The sequence below is a fragment of the Bos grunniens genome, chromosome 20 (assembly GCF_055505025.1).
Source record: "Bos grunniens cultivar Pamir isolate PY7600 chromosome 20, Bosgru_T2T1.0, whole genome shotgun sequence".
In the NCBI taxonomy this organism is placed as follows: domain Eukaryota; kingdom Metazoa; phylum Chordata; class Mammalia; order Artiodactyla; family Bovidae; genus Bos; species Bos grunniens.
The window spans coordinates 13,615,893-13,629,392 of NC_141184.1; the positions used below are offsets into that span (position 1 = coordinate 13,615,893).

The window sequence follows — 13,500 nt, forward strand, 5'->3', positions numbered from 1 at the left end:
GTGTCCATTCATGCATGGATCCCGTGCTCAGAAGGCAGCCAGTATACTTTGTTAAATCAACACCAGTGCTTTACTGTATGAAGGGTGGGTTGAATTCGGATGTGTTACTGAACTAAACCTGGGTCTGCTTGCCCTCCTATAGCAGTCAAGCCAATCTGCTGGCACCAGCTTGGGATGAAGGTGAGGGTGGTATTTATTATAAGGCTTCAGATGAGGAGTCCAGGCATCACGAATGCTCAAAAACTTGAACTCTCTGATGGGTTTCAGGAAAACATTTTTAAAGGCCAGGTGAGGGATGAGGTCACTGGGTCTGTGATGCGCAATTCTTTGGTTGATGATGAGGTAATAGGACCATGTCACGGGAGTTAACATTATCAATCCTTGGGCTCCAGTAGGTCTGGGGGCTACTGCTCATGGTCATTAAGTAGTTAACTTTTTCCATTTCGTGGGAGTTTTGGCATCTGTAAAAGGACTCAAGGCAATTTGCATCAGATACTGTTATCTCAGTAATTCAGAGGGGAGTTAAAGCAGAGGACGTGGGGGGATGGGTCTGTCCTGGGAAGTCTCCCTAGGAAGATGGGATCAGCTGGGAAGGGTCCTGGATTTAGGGCACAGCCAGGCAGGGTTCTGCCCCCCCTGTGCTCAGTTGCCTCAGTCCTGTCCGACTCTTTGTGACCACAGGACCTTTAGCCCACCCGGCTCCTCTGTCCATGGGATTTCCCAGGCAAGAATACCGGAACGGTTGCCATGTCCTCCTCCAGGGGTCTTCCTGGCCCAGGGGTCCAACCAGCATCTCTTAATCTCCTGAACTGGCAGGTGCATTCTTCCCAGTGCCACCTGGGAAGCGAGTCCCACCCCGCCCCCACCAGAGATGGACCGCTTCCCAGATTTGCGTGTCATCCTTGCACAGGGCCATGCTAATCTTCCCTGCCTCATTCCGATGTTAGTGTATGTGCGGCTGAAGCAAGCACTCTGTCTCCTCCAGCTGCCCTCTTCTCAGCCGCAGTTCCTGAGGGGAAAGAGTAGTCACTCAACATTCTCATCTTTAAGAGCGAAGCTGAGTCTACCTACTTTTAAGGAAATGGGTGTCACAGACAATTTTTCAGAGCCAATGACACTGTGATACCTGCAAGTGGAAGTTCTTGGCGTTTTAGGGCTCCTGAACAAAAGAGTTGTGTAGGCAACATAGCCTATTGGGTTTTCCATGTTATGTGTTTTATGGTTCCTTGGAGTCTTAGGTGTTCTCTTGAATGTAATGACTCATTGCATGTGTCTACTGAAAACAAATGCACAGCCTAAGAGCAGCGAGTTTCAGTTTTGTTTGGGGACCTGACTAAGGACAATGGCCCAGGAGATAGCCTCTCAGATAGCTCTGAGAAACTGCTCCGAAGAAGTGGGAAGACCCAGTATATACATACATACATATATATTATTTTTTTGGGAGGTGGGGCTGGGAAATACATTTAGTCAAGCATAAAATATTACTGCTAGTCACAAAGGCTTCCCTGGTGGCTCAGTGGTAAAGAATCTGCCTGCGATGCAGGAGACTCAGTAGATGCAGGAGACCTGGGTCTGAACCCTGGGTCGGGAAGATCCCCCTGGAGGAGAAAATGGCAACCCACTCCAGTATTCTTGCCCGGAGACTCCCACGGACAGAGGAGCTGGGTGAGCCACAGGCCACACGGTCGCAGAGTCGAACACGACTAAAGGGACTGAGCACACAGTAGCAAGCTAGTCACAAAGAACACGCATCTCAATTAATGATTTCAGTGCTTTTCTCTGTGTGGGACAAGGCAAGAACCTGGACCTGAGATCACGGAAATTCCTCCTTAGATATGCATCTTCACTAGCTAGGGGCCCATTTATCCAAAGCACAAAATGCTCCCTTCTTTCCCGCCCCCCCCCCCCATTCTGAATTCCCCTCAGGGTTTGGTGTCCTGGGTGATACAATGAGTTGGGACTTACTCATTTGTATAAGGGGATGATGAGCGATACTCTTTGCTCTTTCTGTTTACACATGTTTTACAATTGTGCATGGGATATAGTTTCTAAACCTGATCTCTTTTTTCTTTCAGTGACCAAGTAACACGGTGTTTATCTTGTAGCAGATGTGTTTCTAAGTATCAACAGGCTCTGAAGAATGAAGTCAACAGTGTGGTTGATTTTCAGATTTCTTTCAATGACTGCAAAGTCAAAATAGAATTCTGAATTCACCAAAAAAAGCTGCAAAGTCCCAGGAAGTGTTAGGACATGCTCGGGGTTGGGGGATCTGAATTTCAGCCTCCACCTGGAGTTGACTGAATGTGGTGATCTACAGCATATTATTTTTTCTCCCACTGTTGTCCTCTCCAGGCTATAAAGCAGAGGCGATTGTGACAGTCCCCCTTCCTCCCAAGGATGTGACGTGGAATATATCCTCAGACTAAAAGGTTACACAGATATTTGAATTAAGTAGTGGGCCTACTTAAGTGTTTCTCAGTGCTGTTATTTCTAGGTAGATTGCTTATAAAAAATTTCTATCTCAGTGATAGGTGACAAGTTGCTCATTCACTAGTCTGTAAGAATCATTTATCTTTCTCTCCTTCCCTGCATTATCGCCTTCATTTTCAGACACTGCAGAAATGGCCTTGTTTTCAGTGGTGGACATAACCTGGATGACCATTTGGTCTGTGTGTTCCATGTCACCCTATCCCCTTCGAGCTATGAGCTGGTTCTCAGTGGTGGGGAAGAGGCTGCTGCCACAGTGCCAGCCTCTCAGATAATGATACACCATAGAATTCTTTCAGGGCATGAGGTTTTAGGGCAAGGTACTCCTGAATCTAATTTTTCCTGCATTATTTTAACCAGATGCTAATAGGAATCGACAGGAGACTGACCTCAAACTGTGGAAAATTTCTTAGATAGAAGCTGTTCAACGAGAAATGTCATTCTCTAGCCATTTCAGAGTCCTGTGATTTTTATCAGAATAGAATTATTTGCCTTAAGGATTTTTCTAAACCTATTACTTTCCTATAAACGACTTTTCAATTGAAGTAATACATTTCTCATTATGTAGTTACTTTCATTGCTGGAGAGCCTAAATACTTGAAAAATGTCTTAAACTCCTATTCAAGGACCATTTTCGCCACCGCAAAATTCAGAGGGTGATATACAGTGACTGTTTTAATACCTTGATGCCGTATTAATAAAATCCAGATGTAATAAGAGAAGAAAGGATCCTATATCTTAATAATATCACAGTGCTCTTTCAGGAATGCTGAATAATCACTGTGGCTGGAGTTGGAGAGGAAAGGGCATACCATTATTTGAAGAACACCATATGGTGCCTAACGACTTAGAGGAAGCATGGCAACACTTCCTGTCTTATCTGAAATGTACCCCTCCTTCACATCAGCTCTGTGGGGATAATGCTTCTCAAGGCAACATTTTCTCATCTGCCTTTTGTTCTTTCACATCCATGAAAGACACTAGGTTTAGGGTGGATCTCACATAATCACTGATGATCACTGCATCTCAACCCTTTCCCCCTTCATTGGAAAGTCCATCTTTGAGGGGTTGCAAACTTATCTACTCACAGGTCTGCTTAATCCCCTGGTACTGCCAACCTTGTCAGTGATCTGAAAGCTTATATAGTCTTCCCAGGTGACTCAGTGGAAAGAATCTGCCTGGCAATGCTGAAGATGTGGGTTTGATCCCTGGGTCAGGAAGATCCCCTGGAGGGGGAAATGGCAACCCACTCCAGGATTCTTGCCTGGAAAATCTCGTGGTCAGAGGAGTCTAGCAGGCTGCAGTCCCTGGGGTCATAAAGAGTTAGACATGACTGAGCATGCATGCACACACCCAGGCACTAGTCTGGATGAAATACTACCATTATTCAAAATGACACACTGTAGAATTTCAGCACCTTTTATTTAAAACATTAAATAATGTTTTGTAGAAGGTGCTTTTTCAATCTTACTTGTAAAGTGAGAAAACACTCAAAGAGTATCAACTGTAAGGTTAGAAAAGGAATCTCTAGAGACATGTGTTCTAGCAAAATAGGAATTTTTAGAACTGATATATTTTACTTTAAAATAGTTGACAAGTTAATAGTTAAGTTTTCCTTCCCTCCTTCAAGAAAGGATTTCCTGAGTATTAGCAGTATTTTTGGCATGCATAGTTATGTCATTCCTAAGCTATCAGTGCCTGAAATCATTCATTTTAATACATAAGGAGAATTTCCTCAACATTCAGAAAACGAAGATCATGGCATCCAGTCCCATCACTTCATGGGAAATAGATGGGGAAACAGTGGAAACAGTGTCAGACTTTATTTTTCTGGGCTCCAAAATCACTACAGTTGGTGACTGCAGCCATGAAATTAAAAGACGTTTACTCCTTGGAAGGAAAGTTATGACCAACCTAGATAGCATATTCAAAAGCAGAGACATTACTTTGCCAACAAAGGTTCATCTGGTCAAGGCTATGGTTTTTCCTGTGGTCATGTATGGATGTGAGAGTTGGACTGTGAAGAAGGCTGAGTGCCGAAGAATTGATGCTTTTGAACTCTGGTGTTGGAGAAGACTCTTGAGAGTCCCTGGAGTGCAAGGAGATCCAACCAGTCCATTCTGAAGGAGATCAGCCCTGGGATTTCTTTGGAAAGAATGTTGCTAAGGCTGAAACTCCAGTACTTTGGCCTCCTCATGTGAAGAGTTGACTCATTGGAAAACATTCTGATGCTGGGAGGGATTGGGGGCAAGAGGAGAAGGGGATGACAGAGGATGAGATGGCTGGATGGCATCACTGATTCGATGGACGTGAGTCTGAGTGAACTCTGGGAGTTGGTGATGGACACGGAGGCCTGGTGTGCTGCGATTCATGGGGTTGCAAAGAGTGGGACAGGACTGAGCGACTGATCTGATCTGATCTGATAGCAGAAAAAAAAAAGTTGTTTGCTTAAGATTGTACTGAAGTTCATGGTACTTGTGTCACAGCAAATGCTTAGAGTTCTTTGTGTTTTTGTCACATATTTTAGCCAAGGATTCAGTTTGTGTTAGTATTTTTGCTCAACGGGCACATGCCTTGCCCTACTGATCAGATACCTGGTTGCTAGTGGGTTCAGAGAACATCTTAGAGTTCCTTTGCCAGTGGTCTTTCAGCATGTTGGGGATCGGAGGCCAGAAGGCATGTATGGCAGGAGACATGCCAGTCCACCGGAACTGTCTGTCAGCATCAACTGTGTCATAGGTGGTGCCATTGCCACATCTGAAATTTAATGCTCAAAGGAAAACTGTGATGCAACCTAGAATGGAATATAGGTGTGTCAAGTGGGAAACATCTTCTAAAGATTCCTGAGATCATATTACTATTTGTGTTGTCACTTATCTTTTTGAGGTATGTGAGAGAATAGCTATTGAGCAGTAGAGAAATTATCCTGTGAATGAAGTCATGGATTTGAGAGCTCGCTAGCCCCTGGCAATGACGACTTTAGGTTTCCTCACTTTTTTCCCTCATGTCTTCTCTTGCTAGTGTTCTGTATGTACAAGACAGCAGATCTTCTTGGAGGCCATGGACTATGGTGGCATTTCCTCTAACCGACTATTCTTCTTGGAACTCTAGTTAGTCTTGCAAAATTTAACAGTTGTTTCATGGGAAAATAATTTTCCTAGCTGTATCAGTCAAGTTTCTGCAGGAAAACGGAACTGTTTTGTTGTTCAGTCGCTCAGTCAGGTCCCGCTCTTTGAGACCCCATGGACTGCAGCACGCCAGGCTTCTCTGTCCTTCGCTACCTCTCGGAGTTTGCACAAACTCATGTCCGTTGAGTCGATGGTGCCGTCCAACATCTCATTCTCTGTCGTCCCCTTCTCCTGCCTTCAATCTTTCCCAGCATCAGGGTCTTTTCCAATGAGTCAGCTCTTTGTATCAAGTGGCCAAAGTATTAAGAGTTTTAGCTTCAGCATCAGTCCTTCTAATGAATGTTCAGGGCTTCCCAGGTGGCTCAGATGGCAAAGAATCTGCCTGCAATGCAGGAGACACGGGTTCGATCCCTGAGTCAGGAAGACCCGCTGGAGAAGGAAATGGCAGCCCACTCCAGTATTCTTGCTTGGAGAATCCCATGGACAAAGGACCCTGGTAGGCTACAGTCCATGGGGTCACAAAGAGTCAGACATGACCGAGGGACTAATGGAAGTGATGAATGTGTATTAAAATAGAAGGGGATTTGTTATGTGTTGTAAGGAATTGGCTCACATGATCATGGAGGTTGACAAGTCCAAAATCTGCAGTGTAGTCCTGCAGGCTCCAGACACAGGAGAGTCGATGGTGCAAATGAAGCCTGAAGTCATTTTGTTGAAAAATTTCCTCCTGCTTGAGAAAGACTGGTCTTTTGTTCTATTCAGGCCTTCAACTGATTGGTTGAGGTCTATGCACATTGTGGAGGTGAATTTGCTTTGTTCAACAGTTACCACTTTAAATATTAGTGTCAAAGTATTAGTTGCTCAGTCATGTCCTACTCTTTGCAACCCCATGGACTGTAGCCCACCAGGCTCTTCGGTCTGCGGGATTCTCCAGGCAAGAATACAGTAGTGGGTTGCCATTCCCTTCTCCAGGGAATCTTCCTAATGGAGGGATCTAACCCGGGTCTCCTGCATTGCAGGTGGATTCTTTATAACCTGAGCCACCAGAGAAGCCACTTTAAATATTAACCTCTTCCAAAAACACCCTCCAAGGTGACAAATACCACTAATCACCACAAGTCCACTTCTTGTCAACATGGCACTTATATGCATCTCTTTTAACTCCAGGAGTTGGATATGGACAGGGAGGCCTGGTGTGCTGCGATTCATGGGGTCGAAAAGAGTCGGACACGACTGAGCGACTGAACTGACTGACTGACTGATACCATAGAAAAAGAACTAAGGGGAAAAGGCAGACATTTGCTTAATACACACCTGTGCACACACACATATTCGTAACAAAATAACATGAAGCACTCATGATACTCACAGTCCTCATTTCTGTAACTGGTCCTGGCAGTTGCTGGTATTCATAACTACCTTCTTCCACACCCCATTCTGTGTTCTCTTTGCCTTCAGCAAGCAACTCAGTTGATTGTGGCTCTCTACCTGGTGGGGTAACCCAGAATTCCATTCCTGAAGGATCTAGGTCATTAGTAGTTCTACCTTAATTGGGTTGTTATAGGTTTTCAGTGACCTTAATCACAGGGTGTGGGAATACTTGGAGACACGCTCAGAAATCTCCTGTGGCTTCCCAGGTAAATGGTAAAGAACCATGCCTGCCAATGCAGGTAAATGGTAAAGAACCTGCCTGCCAATGCAGGAGATCTGGGTTTGATCCCTGGGTCAGGAAGATCCTCTGAAGGAGGAAATGGCAGCCCACTCCAGTATTCTTGCTTGGAAAATCCCATGGACAGAGGAGCCTGGTGGGCTACAGTCCTATGGGGTAATACTTGGAGATAACCAAAGAAATCTCCTTTATTCCAGGCATACTCTTCCTTTGCAGCCCAAGTTCACCTGCTAGTCAAGATCAGTCACTCCAGCCAGCTGAGTGACTTCCTAGCTTGTCTGTTGTTTCAGAGTCTTGCAAAGCCCAAGGTGGTGGTCTTAACTTCCAGCACAATGGAATCATTGCTGGATTTCCTGGTATGGTTTTCATCTCTTTGTAACTATGACCTCCAGGCCTCCTAGCAGATATAAGGTCATGAGGAAAGAAAGGAAAAAATTTGCACTTGTGTTACTAGGGGTGATTGTAAATGATGCTGCTCTCATTCCTACCCTCGATTCCTGGACCCGTGGATTCTATCAGAGAAATAACACCATTCATTGGACACCAACTCAGAGCATATACAGTCTCCTGGAGAACCTTGCCCCAGCCCTGCCAGGTATTGCCAACTACTTGGCACTGTAACTGAGTCTTTTTTTTCTTTTAATTGAGGTATAGTTGATTTACAGTATTAATTTCAGGTATTCAGTATAGTGGTTCAGAATTTTTAATGACTATACTTTATTGAAAGTAATAAAATATTCACTGTAGTCCATATACTTTGCAATATATTCTTGTGGCTTATTTATTTTAAACATATCAGTTTGTACTTTTTTTTCCCATTGTTTATTTTTTCCCATTTTTAATTTAAAAAATTTTTAATGGGAGGGTAATTGGTCTACAAAGTTGTGTTGGTTTCTGCCATATAACAACGCTGATCAGCCACAACTATACATATATCTCCTCCCTCTTGAGTCCCTCAGCAGCTCCTGCCACTCTAGGTCATCACAGAGTGCTGGGCTGAGCTCCCTGTTATTTGTACTTCTTAATCGCCTACCCCTACTTTGCCCCTCCCCTCCTGCATCTCCCCACTAGTGATTACTGGTTTGACTGTTCTCTGTGGCTAAGCCTTTGGCCATTCTACCATTCTATCAATCTAGCCTCTTTAGGGTGATGCAGAACATGGTAAGTTGAGTGACTTCCACGAGCACGGGCCCATGGCCATGCTTCTTTTGCTGCGAAGTGAGTTCCTGGATCAGAAGCAATGCCGTGTGGATATCAAGATGGTGTCTAAGGCCTCCTGTAAGTTCAAGGATGGTAGTTTTGGCAGAAGGATTATACACAGGGGAAGCAAATTCATATCCAAAGAAAGTGTTATTTCAGTAAAAACAAAATGCTGCCCCCTTCCATGATGGAATGGGCTCAGTGAAACCAACCTGCCACCAGCGGTTGGCTTATCACCCCACTTCTGGTACCAAAATTTATATTAGTCAGGGAATACAACTGAGAAAAGATATCTCTCTATATCTGTCTATCTATCTGCCTATCTATCTATTGATTTGTTGTAAGGAATTAGCTCATGCTATTATGGAGGCTGACAAGTCAATATGCGTTGTTCTGGTAGGCTTGAGATTCAGGAGGACAGATGATGTAGCTCCTGTCTGAAGCTTGCAGACGAAGGAGAGCCAATGTTGCAGATGAGGTATGAAGGCCTACTCCTGGAGTAGTCCCTCTTGCTCTGGGAGGTTGTTTTTTTTGTTCTACTAGGTCTTCAGCTGATTGGATGAGGCCAATCACATTATGGAGGGCAATCTATTTTACTCAAAGTCCACCACTTCAAAAGTTAATCTCATTCAAAAATTCCCTCCAAGTTAACCATCAAGCTGGAAAAAAAAGTGTTAAAAAATGTTACTGTACCCTTATGGAGGGAGAATCACTGTGCACATTAATGGCCCTGAGAAATCCTTCAGTGAAAATGATTTTTCACATTTGTATAAGCCCATGTTTGGTGGTTTTGATGGTAGAGAATCTGCCTGCAATGTAGGAGACTCGGGTTTGATCCCTGGTTTGGGAAGATCCCCTGGAGAGAGAATGGCAACCCACTCCAGTATTCTTGTCTGGAGAATTCCATGGACAGGGCCTAATGGGCTACAGTCCATGGGGTCACAAAGAGTCAGACATGACTGAGCAACACACACACACACACACACACACACACATCTTTCTTAAACATATTTTCTAACGGGAAACTGTCCCTCCGTTTTTTCCCTTGAAAACTTATTGATCTCTTGCTGGTTACCAATGTTGAGAGAAATACAGTCACAGAAAAAGGTAGCCTATGGAATGGTGCTGATTTAAGTAACTGGCTCATTTGGGGATTAAATTGATGATACCAACTTCATTACCTGAATCTAGAAACCCAAATGGATATTTATGCATTTGATTTGTTGGAAGCTTACTATTAACTCTGGTACCAATGGATGGAAAGTGAGATACAGAAATGGGGGTGGGAGTGTGTACTGTCAAGATCATGGACGAACATGGTAATGTCTAAGCAGATTGGGGATGGGGGAGGAAGGCCCCATTGCTGGTTTTGCCTCATTTCTTGATGAAAAGCCCAGCTGAAGCAAAGAACATGGAAGAGAGGGCACGATGGCTGCCATTTACAAACTCTGTGTGTCGATTTGGTCCCCAGCATGGGATTCCACACACAGCTGGCAAGATATGAAACTTCAGGCACACTTATGATTACTGTCAGCACTAACAATCTCCATCTGAGAAAGACACTAAAAGAAAGGGAATCGTAGGTAAAAGAAAACATAGCCATGTTTTTTTTTTCCCCCCACTTGTATACTTAAAGGCTTATGATTTCTTTCTCAACTCAAGGAAAGAATGAACCATCTTAAATATTATCATCCTGGAAAATCGATGAGTAAGTGTCTGAGGGCTAAAAGGCATGGAAATGTGATATTATTTGATAAAAATTTCCTGAAGTCTGCATTCAGGAATGTGACAGTCCCACATGGATCCCAGGCAGCTGTCATGCTGTATAACTTTATATAAAACCAAATATGAAGCTTGTCCAGGTAACTCATCAGTGATTATCATGTTGAGATAGTAATGTCTTCACCAAGGGTGCTATCTCCTTTGTCTGTTGACCCAACCTCAGCCACCATTCCTGATCCTCAATGGCAGAAGGGGACATCGAAGAGAGACAGGTGGAGTGGAGGGGTGGGGAGTAGAAAACTGAGGGTTCAGAAAAAATGCTCTTGAAAAGGACAATCACTGAGAAGGTGACTTGCAGACTAAATTATGGAGCATAGGTTTTACCCACCAGGAAGATGCGGATAGGGCTTCCCAGGTGGCTCAGTGGTAAAGAATCTGCCTGCCAGTGCAGGAGATGTGGGTTTGATCCCTGGGTGAGGAAGATCTCCTGGAGAAGGAAATGGCAACCCACTCCAGGTATTCTTGCCTGGGTGATCCCATGGACAGAGGAGCCTGGCAGGGTACAGTCCATGGGGTTGCAAAAGAGCCAGACATGACTTAACGACTAAACAGCAACAAGATGTGGATAAGTACTGAAGAATTTTATTCAGGGAGTGATAAATAGATACACGTTAAAATCACTCCAACATCCACTGAAGCACAGATTAGAGGATGGGGTGGTGATGGGGGTTCTGATGACAGTAGGTCTTCGTATGCTTTTCTGTGTTTGAATAGGAACATAGCTTCTGGAGAGGGTCTTCCCTGGTGCCTCAGTGGTCAAAGAATCTGCCTGCAATGCATGAGGCATGGGTTCCATCCTTGTGTCGGAAAGATCCCCTGGGAGAGGGCATGACAACCCATTCCAATATTTTTGCCTGGAGACTCCCCATGGACAGAGGAGCCTGGCGGGCTACAGTCCATGGAGTTGCAAAGAGTTGGACATGAGTGAAGCGACTTAGCATGGCACAGCACAGCTTCTGGAAAACATACAAGTCCTTGTTTAAAGTCCAGTCTGTTTTGCTCTAGTGTGGGTTTCTAGGACCTGAACGAACTCACAGGCAATTTGCTAATGAAAGAATAAGGTCAGTACTGAACCCAGTTTTGGCACCTTCCCGAATGGCTGACACCCCCGCACCCCTGCATTCCCCTCTACCCAACCAGCAAGGACTCTTGCTGGCTTGGGCTGCTACCTGGTTTCCAACTAGCTGTCTGTCTCCCCTGAATGTGATGGGCAGGTTTGGGGGCAGCTTCCCAACCTGCCCAACAGGACCCCCCTGGTACCTGGGCTGGTGGGGGTTGGGGGGTGTGTGATACACCCCCGAAAGTAGCAGAATTCATGCAGCTTGAGGTCAGCTTTACAGAAGAAGGAGACAGAGAGAAGCTGGCAGAGAAATTGCCTCCCATCCCCCACCCCTGCCATCTTTCCTGTGATGCCATGGTTCCCAGTGACCCAGAGTCAAGGTGATGCTGTGGCCATCTTGGTAACAGCCTTCGATTTGTTCCCTCTTTCCTTGATTCATTCTGCTTTTCCCTTCATTCACGCAAGCCTCCACAGGATGAGCTTTGCCTCAGGGCTCTGTTTTCCAGGGAAGTCAGCCAGAATAACAGCAGCAAACCGACACAGATATCATTTTGGTTCAGTGGTGGGTTTTCCTTCACAAGGGAAGCCAGCATAGATAAGGGGAGTGGAATTATAGCCTCCAACAGGAGAGCTTTTAGCTCAATTGCTGCCCAAGCAGCAAGAGCCCTTTGACTGCATTTTGAGAGAATTGAGATGAATAACGCCGTCTGGGGCTGCCTCCTTCAAAGTTGCCTGTGGCTCTGGGCTGGGTCAGGTTGCCACACCTCCTGGACTCATCTTCAGGTGAGCCCTGCAGCTCAGCAGTCCCTTCCCATCTGCATTGTATGCATCTCCAGCTCAGCTCTAATTAGTAACCTGCTCATGTTTTCTCCACGTAGTTGTTGCATTTTAAACAGGCTGAACTGCTTGTTTGCTCTGTTCCAGTTTTGTTGTTGTTTTTGTTGTTTTTCAGTCGCTAAATCAGGTCCGAGTCTTTGTGACCCCATGCATTGCAGCATGCCAGACTCCTCTGTCCTCCATTGTCTTCCGGAGTTGGCTCAAATTCATGTCCATTCAGTTGGTGATGTTATCTAATCATCTCATCGTCTGGCGCCCTCTTCTCCTTTTGCCCTCAATCTTACTGTTTTGTTTTTTTTTTTTTGGTAAGGACTTAGGTTACAAAGCTGCATAGGTTTGGTGTGGTCTGCCCAACTCTATTTTTCTCATAAACTGTCAGTTTAGTGCCTGATTTTTAAGAAGGTAAGGGTGTGTTCAGGTATGCTTATGTTGCAATCCAGCAAAAGTGTCCAAGGACACTTTACTTTCTTTGCAAGTAAACAGGAAACAAAGACTTGTTGAGTAAAATGCATTTAAAATATTTCTTGGGTTATGGAAAGTGACTTATTCAACTTTTTTAACCTTTCTGCTTATGTCAGGGAAGATTTAAAGCTCTCACCTTGTAGCTGATTAAAAAAAAAATGGTTTGTCCACATTTGAGTTGGTTCTAATGAAATGGATGAAACTAGAGCCTATTACACAAGGTGAAGTCAGAAAGAGAAAAAGAAATATCGCCTATTAACACGTATACATGGAATCTAGAAGGATGGTGCTGACGGACCTGTTTGCAAGGCAGCGATGGAGGCACGGACTTGAGGACAGACTCATGGACACAGTGGGGGAAGAAGGGATGATTTGAGAGAGTAGCATGGAAACGGATCCATTACCGTATGTGAAGTAGATAGCCAGTGGAAATTTGCTGTCTGATGCATGGAGCAAACCAGTGCTCTGTGACAACCTAGAGGGGTGGGATGGGGTGGGTGGTGGGAGGGAGGTTTAAGAGGGAGGGGACGTATGTATACCTCTGGCTGATTCATGTTGATATCAGTATGGCAGAATCCAACACAATATTGTAAAGCAATTATCCTCCAATTAAAAATACATAAAAATTTAAAAATGCCCCCCAAAATAGAGTTTCCCCATGGCAACGGTGTATCTGTGGATAACAGGGGCTGAGTACATTTGCCCCTCACTGTGCCCTGGGATGCTGGACTCAGTGGGTTACAGCAACTGTCACTTTTCTGCCGTCTGGCTCCCTGTCGGGTCCAGCCAGTGGGACGCAAATGAAGGGGAAGGTAGATGGGGGAAGGGTGAGGTGGGGCACCCACAGTTCTGTTAATGTTCTAGGTTTATGGGTG

The 13,500-nt window shown here is 44.8% G+C and overlaps 1 non-coding gene across 1 annotated transcript; it reads right to left on the reverse strand.

Annotated features, from left to right (window-relative positions):
* Positions 1-865: 865 nt before the first annotated feature.
* Positions 866-971, reverse strand: LOC147350117 (U6 spliceosomal RNA). The gene has a single exon (XR_015149317.1). It is a non-coding gene; the product is annotated as a U6 spliceosomal RNA (small nuclear RNA).
* Positions 972-13,500: the final 12,529 nt, after the last annotated feature.